Source organism: Bos javanicus, chromosome 29 (genome assembly GCF_032452875.1).
Source record: "Bos javanicus breed banteng chromosome 29, ARS-OSU_banteng_1.0, whole genome shotgun sequence".
Lineage (NCBI taxonomy): Eukaryota > Metazoa > Chordata > Mammalia > Artiodactyla > Bovidae > Bos > Bos javanicus.
This window is the reverse complement of record NC_083896.1, coordinates 27,239,749-27,252,927: the sequence shown is the minus strand read 5'-3', so window position 1 is coordinate 27,252,927 and position 13,179 is coordinate 27,239,749. Positions and strand designations below refer to the sequence as shown.

At 36.0% G+C, this 13,179-nt stretch overlaps 1 long non-coding RNA gene across 1 annotated transcript in view; it reads left to right on the top strand.

Moving 5' to 3' along the window:
- LOC133241144 (uncharacterized) overlaps window positions 1-3,754 on the top strand; it is a 67,873-nt gene extending 64,119 nt beyond the window's left edge. The window contains exon 4 of the long non-coding RNA XR_009734526.1: window positions 3,607-3,754. This is a non-coding gene — a long non-coding RNA (uncharacterized LOC133241144). The remainder of the gene's footprint in view (window positions 1-3,606) is intronic.
- The last annotated feature ends 9,425 nt before the right edge of the window (window positions 3,755-13,179 follow it).

Sequence of the window (13,179 nt, the reverse complement as noted above, 5' to 3'; positions counted from 1 at the left end):
ATATATAACTCATGGAAGATCCAGAATTAGACTCCAAGGATTCTAAATCCATTATACCGTAATTGGAAAAGAAGAAAAATAATTATGGAAATGCAGATAAGATAAAATATTATTGTATTTTCTAAACTGAGAGGACAAGACAATGTGGCTTGGTCATTCATTTTTTTAAATTTAGATTTCTCCATAAACACCCTTGCCAAGTTGTCACTGAGTCCCTCCTTTCCAATTTTTGTCTCACTATGCTCTTCCTGTCTATTATTGTTAAACATTGCAGACAGTTATACAATGAGAGCTGTTACCCTGCATTCCTTATTCTATTTCTGTCAGTGCACTTATACATTTCATGAACTTTCAAAGCAACTTTGAGAACACTGTGATCTGAAATTGAATTATTCACATGTGAAGCTAAAAAGACGTTTTCACACTGGTTTCTGTTATTTAGTGCTGAAAACATTTTTTATGTCTTTTTTTATGAAAACACAGGTTCCTACATATATAATTTATAGGTGTCCAGTTTTATAGTTTTAGTATTCACCCATCACCCAAGCCTATCAAAACATCTTTGTGTATTTGGACTGTCATCAAAAATACACAATACACTGTATTCTTTCCAGCATGCCCTTCCTTTAATCATAAGGTGTTGTATAGTGTCCACATTTTCATCTACATCCATATGGAAGATATTGGTAAAAGAAACTGCCTAAAATGGCAGTAAGTTTTTCTTTACTAAAATATTTGGATATATTATGTATCCTATTTCTGATCTAAGTAGGGAAGATATATGGATCAACTTTTATAATTCTTTCAATTTAACTAAATTTGAGTATTCTAACTAGCATTGCACAAATGTACATACAAAACATTTTCAAAAACTATGGATAAAGTAAATCACTGAAAATAAAGAATATTTCATAACATTCTGGAGAGGTTTTTTTGTATTCTCTAAAAGAGATTCAGAAATAACAAATTTCATGAACTATCTGAAATAGGATACTTTTTGCTCCCGAAGCAACCATATGAAATCAGATGAACTTAACATCCTAAACAGTTTTTTTTTTTTAATATGCAAAGGGAAAGCAACTTTTAAGAGTAAAATCAAGACTAACATGCGTGATGAGTCAGAAATTAATCAGAAAAACAGATTATTAACTTTAAGGGATCCATCTTACACACATCCTTCAGCTTTTTTTCTTCATTGCCTCAGGGAATAATAAGATATCTAAAATTTTATGATAAAATAAATCATAAAAGTTTATTTAGACCATGCCTTTTTTAGATAACATGTTTTGATTTTTTTTATTGAAGTTTTGAATAAAAAGAATACATTCTATTGATTCTATTGATCCAAGAGCAGAAAGGGGACAGTTTTCAAATCAGAAAAGAGAAATTATAACACGCAATAAAACAACATTAGCAAATGTTTAGACATTGAAAAAACCCTCATTCCTATAATGCTAAATTATTCTCTTAATTCAACATGGTGGATGGTAGTGCTATTCAATGAAATATGGAACTAAGTGAATTATAGAATGAAAATCTATTTTTAAGGTAAATAATATAATTGTTCCTGTATCTATTGACTTTGAGGAACCTATGGACCAAGTAATGATGATGTCCAAAGTGGAGTTGAATGCATGACTCTGAAACCAAAGAGAAGTTCAGGGCTAAAGATGTAACCAAAAAATGGAAGATTGCTCCTTGCATTTAGGAAAATATAGATGAGTACAAAATATAGAACACAAGAGAGGAACTGGGAGCACTTGAGAAGTCTAGGGAATTATGAGTCCTGTCTTCATTCCTTCCCCTCACCACTCCTCACATTATTATCTGATTTCAACGTACTGCTAAAAATCAGTAAATTAAATAAATAATAACTAATAATCAGCCCTTTATATACATTAACATATTTAATCCTCTTAACAACCATCTGTAGTAGTTGTATTATTATTCCCCATTTACAGAAGAGTAAATGGAATAATAATTTGCCACATTACTTACGATTGAAAATGAAAGTGCCTCAGAAGAGTAAACTGCATAATAGAAGATTAAATAATTTGCCACATTACGTATGATTACCAGATAGTAATTTCTGACACTCTCTCTCCCCGCCAAAATAGAGATCTGGTGAGGTGTTTGCTAAGCATGAGTCACCTGATTACAGTTGGTCTATAATTATTTCTGAATTTTTAAAAGTCTCAGTCCAGGTTTCATGTTGGTGAAAAAGAAGCCTAATACAGTTGTAAGGCTGTAAAATGAGTCAGAAAATAAAATGGATAGAAAAAGGACTATCAGGCTGTGTTTACTCTGTGTATAATAGCATTGACGTGAATACCAGGAAATGACATACCAAGCAATGTCAGTCATTTGAATGACTCTCCAGGGACAAGAACACTGTAAATATATTAAAGTGGTTATTTTAAATTTCTTCTCTCAATTCATGAGAACAGTTAGGCCAGCGAACAATTTAACAATCCAGGAGCCCAAATCGTAATGTTCTAATGAATAATTCTATGGCACAATTCCTTAACTGTAAACATATCTTTATTATCATCATACGAAGGAGAGCCATAGAGCTGATATATACTATAACTAATGCAGAGTAAATCCTACGTGGCTAAACCTGGAAGGAGACAAAAAGACGAACTCAGTTTGTGTCTCGAATCGTAAATGAAAAAATAAAGATCAAGAGAGGACAAAAACGCCCAATGTCTTAGATTCAGGATTAGAATTTAGGTCCAGGGTATGTTGTGGTTAATCTGAATCAGTTCTACCTAATCCCTTGACATCATTTTCACCATGTCATATCAGGGGGATGGGGAGGGAGATACACACAGACATACACACACAGACACATATTTTTTTCTGGGAAAATGTCCATAAGTATTTTTGGGTTCTTAAAAGGGGTCACAGCCATCAAAATGATGAGCAATCACTACTTAGACTAAACTAGAAAAATGACACATAATGTCTATGACTGAGCAGGTTAAGAACTAAGGTGAAACAAATATATTTGTGTTTATATTCCATAACAAAGAGTGAAAATGTCTTAGCATCTACTTAAAGCAAATGGGGAAAAAAATAGAATAAGGAAGTTACATGGCAGAAAGGGCAGATAGGAGTGAGAAAGTGATAGGAAAAGATACAGGGAAAAAGAAAGGAAACTATATGTTATAATAAACATGTAGGCTTATACCATCATAAAAACAGAGTTGTGGTCCAGGTCAGTACAGTTTTACATTTCTCTATTCTTCTGGTGCCTCTTATGGACGCTTTTATGGTCACCTTGTCAAGAAAGGATACAAACTGGCTTGATCCTGGGGTCTTTAGGCTTGTGGTGTGGCTGTGGTTCTGTGCTTGAGCTGGTCAGGGTCTGTGCAAATAGATTCCCAATCTAGAGCTCATTGAATCATTGATCCTTTCTCTAGGCTCTAAAACCTCCTCAAGAGTGGGTATCAGAGGCTTAAATAGAACTGGCATCTCTAAACAACCAGATTCCATGAAGTCTGTTTTAAGTCCCTAAGGCTTACAGACAACATCATTTTCTCCCTAATTAGTTTAAGGAATCTAATACTGTTTTTGTTTTGTTTTGTTTTGTTTTTCAATGAGATGTAGCCAATTGGTCTCTGTATTGAAGATGATGAAACTTTTGCCAAGGACCATTCTGGAAGAGCTACCAGATATGCTGGAAAACATTCAACTTATTATCTATGAAAAGTAAAGACCTAATCCTACATTAAAGTTTTCATTCCTGACATTTAAAGTCTCAATGGTTGGTTCTTCCTCAGAACACTTATAGTACCTCAGAACAATTATAGTTCATAATTGCTGCTTGGTACTTAAAGTGTAAGATTTTGAACCATAACATCTGGGTTTAAATCCTGACCACACAATGACTGGTGTGTGAGAATGAACAAGTTACTCAAATTGTCTGATGATCACCAAATTTCTTTATCTGTAAACCTGAGATGATAATACCTCTCACATTATAGTCTTATGAATTTCACATGAGATAATGTATGTGCAAATTTGATTTTGAATTGTAAATCTTTCTGTAAATATTAAGAATTAGCACTATTTTAATTATTTTCACTTAATTAGTATGATTAAAAGTGGCTGGAATAATGTGTTAAAAGGACCTAGACTATTGACTTTTTAATAACAAATTTCTTGAGATATAATTCACACATCATAAAACCTACCATTTAAAGTATACAGTTCTTTTTAATGGCTGAGTAATACTCCATTGTGTATATGTACCATAGCTTTCTTATCCATTCATCTGCTGATGGACATCTAGGTTGCTATTACTCAGCCATTAAAAAGAATACATTTGAATCAGTCCTAATGAGGTGGATGAAACTGGAGCCTATTATACAGAGTGAAGTAAGCCAGAAGGAAAAACACCAATACAGTATACTAATGCATATATATGGAATTTAGAAAGATGGTAACAATAACCCGGTGTACGAGACAGCAAAAGAGACACTGATGTATAGAACAGTCTTTTGGACTCTGTGGGAGAGGGAGAGGGTGGGAAGATTTGGGAGAATGACATTGAAACACGTAAAATATCATGTAAGAAACGAGATGCCAGTCCAGGTTCGATGCACGATACTGGATGCTTGGGGCTAGTGCACTGGGACAACCCAGAGGAATGGTATGAGGAGGGAGGAGGGAGGAGGGTCCAGGATGGGGAACACATGTATACCTGTGGCCGATTCATTTTGATATTTGGCAAAACTAATACAATTATATAAAGTTTAAAAAAAAAAAAACAATATTCCAAGGCCAAAAATAAATAAATAAATAAAGTATACAGTTCAGTGATTTCACAGTTTTGCCACCAATACCACAATCCAATTTTAGAACATTTCTATCACATTAGAAAGATCCCTCATGCCTACTTGCAGGCATTGCTTCTTCCCATCCCTCACTCTAGGACACCATAATGTGCTTTTCTGCTGTTATGGACTTGTCTTTTGTGCACAGTTCATGTAAATACAATCATACACCATGTAGCCTTTTGCATCTACCTTCTTTCATTTGGCATAATGTTTTCAAGGTTCATCTACTTCATAGCACCTACCAGCACTTCATTCCTTTTATAGCCAAAAAATTGTGCATGGTGTAGATATAGTACATTTTTTACTAATTCATTACTTTATGGGTATATGGGTTGTTTCTGAGGTTATTAAGTTTACTGCCTCAGGAATGCAGATAACCTCAGATATGCAAATGACACCACCCTTATGGCACCTTTATGGCAGAAAGCAAAGAAGAACTAAAGAGGCTCTTGATGAAAGTGAAAGAGAAAAGTGAAAAAATTGGCTTAAAACTCAACTTTCAGAAAACTAAGATCATGGCATCTGGTCCCATCACTTCATGGCAAATAGATGGGGAAACAATGGAAACAGTGACAGACTTTATTTTCGGGGGCTCCAAAATCACTGCAGATGGTGACTGCAGCCATGAAATTAAAAGACGCTTACTCCTTGGAAGGAAAGTTATGACCAACCTAGACAGCATATTGAAAAGCAGAGACATTACTTTGCCAACAAAGGTCCATCTAGTCAAGGCTATGGTTTTCCCAGTAGTTGTGTTTGGATGTGAAAGTTGTATTATCAAGAAAGCTGAGTGCTGAAGAATTGATGCTTTTGAACTTGGTGTTGGAGAAGACTCTTGAGAGTCCCTTGGACTACAAGGAGAGCCAACCATTCAATCCTAAAGGAAATCAGTCCTGAATATTCATTGGAAGGACTGATGTTGAAGTTGAAGCTCCAATAATTTGGCCACCTGATGTGAAGAACTGACTCATTGGAAAAGACCCTGGGAAAGATTAAAGGCAGGAGAAGGGAAGAACAGAGGATAAGATGGTTGGATGGCATCACTGACTCAATGGAAATGAGTTTGTGTAACCTCTGGAAGTTGGTGGTGGACAGGGACTCCTGGTGTGCTCCAGTCCATGTGGTTGCAAAGAGTTGGACACAACTAAGCAACTAAACTGAAACTGAACTGAACTCGGTTGTTCCTACTTCAGATTATTATTAATAGTGCTCTTATGAAAATTTATATATAAGTTTCTGTTTGACCATACGTTTCCAAATCTCTTGTGTATATGCCCAGAGGTGAAATGCAGAATCTAGATTGTTGGTACTTCAACTTGAATTATATACAATCAGAAAAAAATGTTCTTGTTGACTATACATTTTCTTAAGTATTGTTATCTCTAATTTGAAACTAGATGTGAATGGTTGCTTTCAACCTTTATATAGAAATAAGCAAAATAAATGCAAAAAATATACTATAAAACCTATAAAATCCTAAATGCACTGATTTGATCTAAATGATTATGTTGTTTTATGTGAAATCAAATAATTGATACTGAATTTAATCAAAGAAATATATTTATATTTGTGAGTTTTATGTGTCATTTATCAACTTGATTTTATTTTTTCTTAACTTTTTATTTTATATTGCTGTATAGCCTATTAACAATGTTGTGATATTTTCAGGAGAACTACAAAGGGACTCAGAAATACATATACATGTACCCATTCTCCCCCAAGCCCCTCTTCCATCCAGGCTGCCACATAGCATTGAGCAGAGTTCCCTATGCTATAAGGTAGGTCCATGTTGATTATCATTTTAAATTTAGCAGTGTGTACCTGTCTGTGCTGTAAAGAGCAATATTGCATAGGAACCTGGAATGTTAGGTCCATGAATCAAGGCAAATTGGAAGTGGTCAAACAGGAGATGGCAAGAGTGAACGTCGACATTCAGAGAATCAGCGAACTAAAATGGACTGGATGGGTGAATTTAACTCAAATGACCATTATATCTACTACTGCGGGCAGGAATCCCTTAGAAGAAATGGAGTAGCCATCATGGTCAACAAAAGAGTCTGAAATGCAGTACTTGGATTCAATTTCAAAAATGACAGAATGATCTCTGTTCATTTCCAAGGCAAACCGTTCAATATCACGGTAATCCAAGTCTATGCCCCAACCAGTAACGCTGAAGAAGCAGAAGTTGAATGGTTCTGTGAAGACCTACAAGACTTTTTAGAAGTAATACCCAAAAAAGATGTCCTTTTCATTATAGGGGACTGGAATGCAAAAGTAAGAAGTCAAGAAACACCTGGAGTAACAGGCAAATTTGGCCTTGGAATATGGAATGAAGCAGGGCAAAGACTAACAGTTTTGCCAAGAAAATGCACTGGTCATAGCAAACACCCTCTTCGAACACCACAAGAGAAGACTCTACACATGGACATCACCAGATGGTCAACACCAAAATCAGATTGATTATATTCTTTGCAGCCAAAGATGGAGAAGCTCTATACAGTTAACAAAAACAAGACCAGGAGCTGACTGTGGCTCAGATCATGAACTCCTTATTGCCAAATTCAGACTTAAATTGAAGAAAGTAGGGAAAACCACTAGATCATTCAGGTATGACCTAAATCAAATCCCTTATGATTATACAGTGTAAGTGAAAAATAGATTTAAGGGCCTAGATCTGATAGATGGAGTGCCTGATGAACTATGGAAGGAGGTTCGTGACATTGTACAGGAGACAGGGATCAAGACCATCCCCATGGAAAAGAAATGCAAAAAAGCAAAATGGCTGTCTGGGGAGGCCTTACAAATAGCTATGAAAATAAGAAACCTGAAAAGCAAAGGAGAAAAGGAAAAATATCCCATTTGATGTAGAGTTCCAAAGAATAGCAAGGAGAGACAAGAAAGCCTTCTTCAGTGATCAATGCAAAGAAATAGAGGAAAACAATAGAATGGGAAAGACTAGAGATCTTTTCAAGAAAATTAGAGATACCAAGGGAACATTTCATGCAAAGATGAGCTCGATAAAGGACAGAAATGGTATGGACCTAACAGAAGCAGAAGATATTAACAAAAGGTGGCAAGAATACACAGAAGAACTGTACAAAAAAAGATCTTCATGACCAAGATAATCACGATGGTATGATCACTCACCTAGAGCCAGACATCCTAGAATGGGAAGTCAAGAGGGCCTTAGAAAGCATCACTACGAACAAAGCTAGTGGAGGTGATGGAATTCCAGTTGAACTATTTCAAATCCTGAAAGATGATGCTGTGAAAATCCTGCACTCAATATGCCAGCAAATTTGGAAAACTCAGCAGTGGCCACAGGACTGGAAAAGGTCAGTTTTCATTCCAATCCCAAAGAAAGGCAATGCCAAAGAATGCTCAAACTACCGCACAATTGCACTCATCTCACACGCTAGTAAAGTAATGCTCAAATTTCTCTAAGCCAGGCTTCAGCAATATGTGAACCGTGAACTTCCAGATGTTCAAGCTGGTTTTAGAAAAGGCAGAGGAACCAGAGATCAAATTGCCAACATCCACTGGATCATCGAAAAAGCAAGAGAGTTCCAGAAAAACATCTATTTCTGCTTTATTGACTATGCCAAGTCTTTGACTGTGTGGATCACAATAAACTGTGGAAAATTCTGAAAGAGATGGGAATACCAGACCACCTGACCTGCCTCTTGAGAAAGCTATATGCAGGTCAGGAAGCAACAGTTAGAACTGGACATGGAACAACAGACTGGTTCCAAATAGGAAAAGTTGTACATCACAGCTGTATATTGTCATCCTGCTTATTTAACTTATATGCAGAGTACATCATGAGAAATGCTGGTCTGGAAGAAGCACAAGCTGGAATCAAGATTTCCGGAAGAAATATCAATAACCTCAGATATGAAGATGACACCACCCTTATGGCAGAAAGTGAAGAGGAACTAAAAAGCCTCTTGATGAAAGTGAAAGAGGAGAGTGAAAAAGTTGGCTTAAAGCTCAACTTTCAGAAAACGAAGATCATGGCATCTGGTCCCATCACTTCATGGCAAACAGATGGGGAAATAGTGGAAACAGTGTCAGACTTTATTTTTCTGGGCTCCAAAATCACTGCAGATGGTGACTGAAGCCATGAAAATAAAAGACGCTTACTCCTTGGAAGGAAAGTTATGACCAACCTAGATAGCATATTGATAAGCAGAGACATTACTTTGCCAACAAAGGTCCGTCTAGTCAAGGCTATGGTTTTTCTAGTGGTCATGTATGGATGTGAGAGTTGGACTGTGAAGAAGGCTGAGCACCGAAGAATTGATGCTTTTGAACTGTGATGTTGGAGAAGACTCCTGAAAGTCCCTTGGACTGCAAGGAGATCCAACCAGTCCATTCTGAAGGAGATCAGCCCTGGGTGTTCTTTGGAAGGAATGATGCTAAAGCTGAAACTCCAGTACTTTGGCCACCTCATGCGAAGAGTTGACTCATTGGAAAAGACTCTGATGCTGGGAGGGATTGGGGGCAAGAGGAGAAGGTGACGACAGAGGATGAGATGGCTGGATGGCATCACTGACTCGGGGGACATGAGTCTCAGTGAACTCTGGGAGTTGGTGATAGACAGGAAGGCTTGGCGTGCTGCGATTCATGGGGTCACAAAGAGTTGCACATGACTGAGTGACTGAACTGAACTGAACCTGTCCATCCTAAACTATTCAAGGTATATTCAATCATCCTTTGAATTATCTTTCTTACCCTTGCTGTAATCTTGCTTCTTTTAAAAGTGAGCTTTTAACTTATCATCAATATATTATTTTTACCAGCTAATTAATTTAAAGGGATTGTAGAAATTCGATTTTGGGGGAAATCTAAAGGGGTCTCCAGTTTATGATGAGGGGAGTCTCCATGGGATGATGATGTTGGATGTCAATGTTAGATAACAATGTTGTTGGGTGACCATGGTAGGAAAGGGTTACTTCCAGCAGATGTCAGGACAGATGGAGTTGACCAAACACCATCACAGGTCACAGTACATATCAGAGGAGACCACAAGAAGGTGTATCAAAGTGGAAAAATGGACATCCCTCTTTACCAATGCTATAGTTTGTAGTCACAGAGCTCAGAATCAACCCTGGAGAAATGAAGGATGAGGGTAGAAAGTTCAAAATTGACTAAGTTTGTAACTTGAATATAATAAGTGTAACTTGAATCTCATTGACTTCAATGTAACTAGGATATTTTTCCTACCAACCATTTGGCAGAAATGGAGGTGCAAGATAAAAATAAGCTAGGTATGAAAAAACAAAGGAAGTTACATTTTGTGCATCTGAGTTTGTCCCATAGGAGCAACAGTTGCCCACTATATATCTTCTTTGTATGTTTGCATGAGTGTTCAGTTGTGTCTGACTCTGCAATCCTATGGACTGTAGCCTCCCAGGCTACTCTGTCCATGGCATTTCCCAGGTTAATTACTGGAGTGGGTTGCCCTTTCCTCCTCCAGAGGATCTTCCTGAGCCAAGGATCGAACGTGTGTCTCTTGCGTCTCCTCCATTGACAGGCGGGTTCTTTACCACTGAGCCACCTAAGAAACCCACTTACATGTTTGAAATGACCTTAAATTGTGACTCCCCAAGAGATACATAGAGATGTAAGTTATATACATGTATCTGGATGTGGTCAGGGACCTGATAATATGATGGCTAGGAATAGAATTACGGGTGGAAAATAATAGGCCTAATTATGTTCAATGGACTTTGAAAATTATTCAGCCAGTGCAATTTTACTTGCAACATTTTCTCTGACCTTCAAGCTTACACCTCATTTCAAAGGGCTCAGCAAACCAGCTTCAGTCAGTCGCTGACTTACAGGGTCCTCTGGAAGGTTTCCATGGAAACCAAATGCAGAGCAGAAGGAGAGCATGGATAGCCTAACAATTAATTTCAAGCCTGCTGTTTCTCTTTTTCCTGACCATATAGCCAATGCTTTTAGCATGGCTTTTGCCAAATGAATATAAATAATACCATGCTACAAACATTGAAAATACTATAAAATACTATATTAACAGTATACAATAAAAATAGAACATATTACTATATATATATATACAAATGAATTATACATATATGTATAGTATACATTGTATGTACATACCATATTATACATAATAATAGCTGCTATATTATAAACATATAACACAATATTAAGCATTATATATTACTGATTTTTTTTTTTTTTTGCTAAAAAGGAAAAAAAACTAATGACTTTTCTATTTCTCTTGACATTTCTATGCCTTAACCACTCCTAGATTTTCCTCTTATGGCCATCCCCATTCTCAAATTTTTAAATCCTACCAGCCAGCAATACACATTTCATATGTGATCTTCTCTTTTAGGCTCACCCTGGTATTCCCAGACCAAATAAACCTCTCTCATTTGAACCCACTTCATATTTTAATTACATTTTTGACACATAATACTTAATTTGTTTCATAACTAATTACATAAAGACCTCTGCCCAAATCAGCTTTTCTTTCTCTGTTAAGTAACTTAACAGTGACTCAATGAATGTTTGCTAAATTAATACATCAGTTAATTAAAATAAGAGGAAATCAACTTAGACTTCAGATCCCTTGGAGAACAGAACTCCCAGTTTAGTGCCCTCACTTCTGAGCACTCAGTAAGATACACAGACCTCTTTCCTCTTTTCTAGGAGAGGTATTTATATGAGGGATCTCTGAGGTCCCTTCCACCTCAACAGTTCTATTTGATAATCATGATCTAAAAATAAGATCTAACTATGTTGCATTTAGACTATCTTTTCATGTGGACCCTAGTCTAAATTTCTCTCTTTACTTCTGCTCATCATTTGCTTCCCAGTAGATAGACTTAGCTCTATAAATAATAAACTGGCCAGAGAGTTGAGGACCAGGCTATGTACAGGCATCACTTACTAAAGTATATCCAATTCAATATTAAAAATAGTGATAGACTTTCAGCTGTGCTCAGACTCTGTGCTGAACCACTGCATGGGACACAAAGACGGGCTTAGTGGTACGAGATATATGAGACATACAGTACCTATTCTCAGAGAATTCACCAGCTACGAGGTGGAGAAGACAAGTATAAAGATAACTATAAAGACTATGGAGGAGGATTCAGGAGAATACATGTATGCCTATGGCCAATTCATGTCACTCTATGGCAAAAAACCATCACAATATTGTAAAGTAATTATCCTCCAATTAAAAGAAATAAATAAAATTTTTAAAACTTATTCTAAACAGACAAACTCAGTATAAGATTTAGATCCTAATTTAGATACCAATCCATCCTTTTAAGTGAAGCTGCATTGGAGAACAGAGTCCCTAACTTTTTTCTCACTTGTTCCATGTTATTTTATGTATGTTGTTTGGGCTCTCTGGATTCAGTTGCCTCATTATATATATAAAATGAAATCACTGTTTTCATTTTATATTGAAACTTTCATTTATATTGGTTAAATTATAAAATTATAAAATTCATTTATAAAATGAATTTATAAAATGAAATTTATAAAATGAAATTATAAAATTCATTTATATTGGTTAAATTAATTTATAATTCATAAATTATATATAATTTTCATTTATATTGGTATGATCTTTAAGGTCTCATAAATTTCTATCTTCCTATGTCTTACAGGACTTAAGAATGTAGCTCTTTGTTTTCATAGAAATGGTTTGTTTATTGGCATCCCTAAAGGACTTTTATATTCACTTTAAAATAATGAATTTCATTCTGTTGGTATATTATCAGAATTATTGTCAGTTCCATTGATTGTATCACGTGTGTGTGTGCATGGGTTTTGTGTGTGTGTATTTAAGGAAATTAAATATTCCTTAGCTCTCTCAAAATAACTAAGAATGTAAATACTTCTAAATTTTGGGTATCAAAACTGCAGGCAATAACATGAGATACAAATTTTCATAGCAACTACTGATGGAAAGAACTAGCAAGTATCGGATTGATTTAAGCCATGAGAACTGTCAGGGCTGATAAACTGAACCTTCTGCATTCCATCTTAAAATTCACTCTGAGTGTCAGATTGCTCACCCGGGCCCTGCTGTTTGGTCTAACTGCCTTGCTTTAATTCTGCTTTTTATTAGGTGCTGGGCAAAGCCAGCTCTGAGCCCTGGAATGTGACTGAAAGATTCCAATGGTGCTTCTTTGAGATAAGAAGATTCCATGCTCAGAATATGTAGCCATTTGAAACTCTGAATTATTTTAACTGCTTTGTCTAGACCATATAATTGCATCATAACTGGCAAGTGACATTTTTATCACTAACTCTCACAAAAAGGTAATATCATAGAATCTCT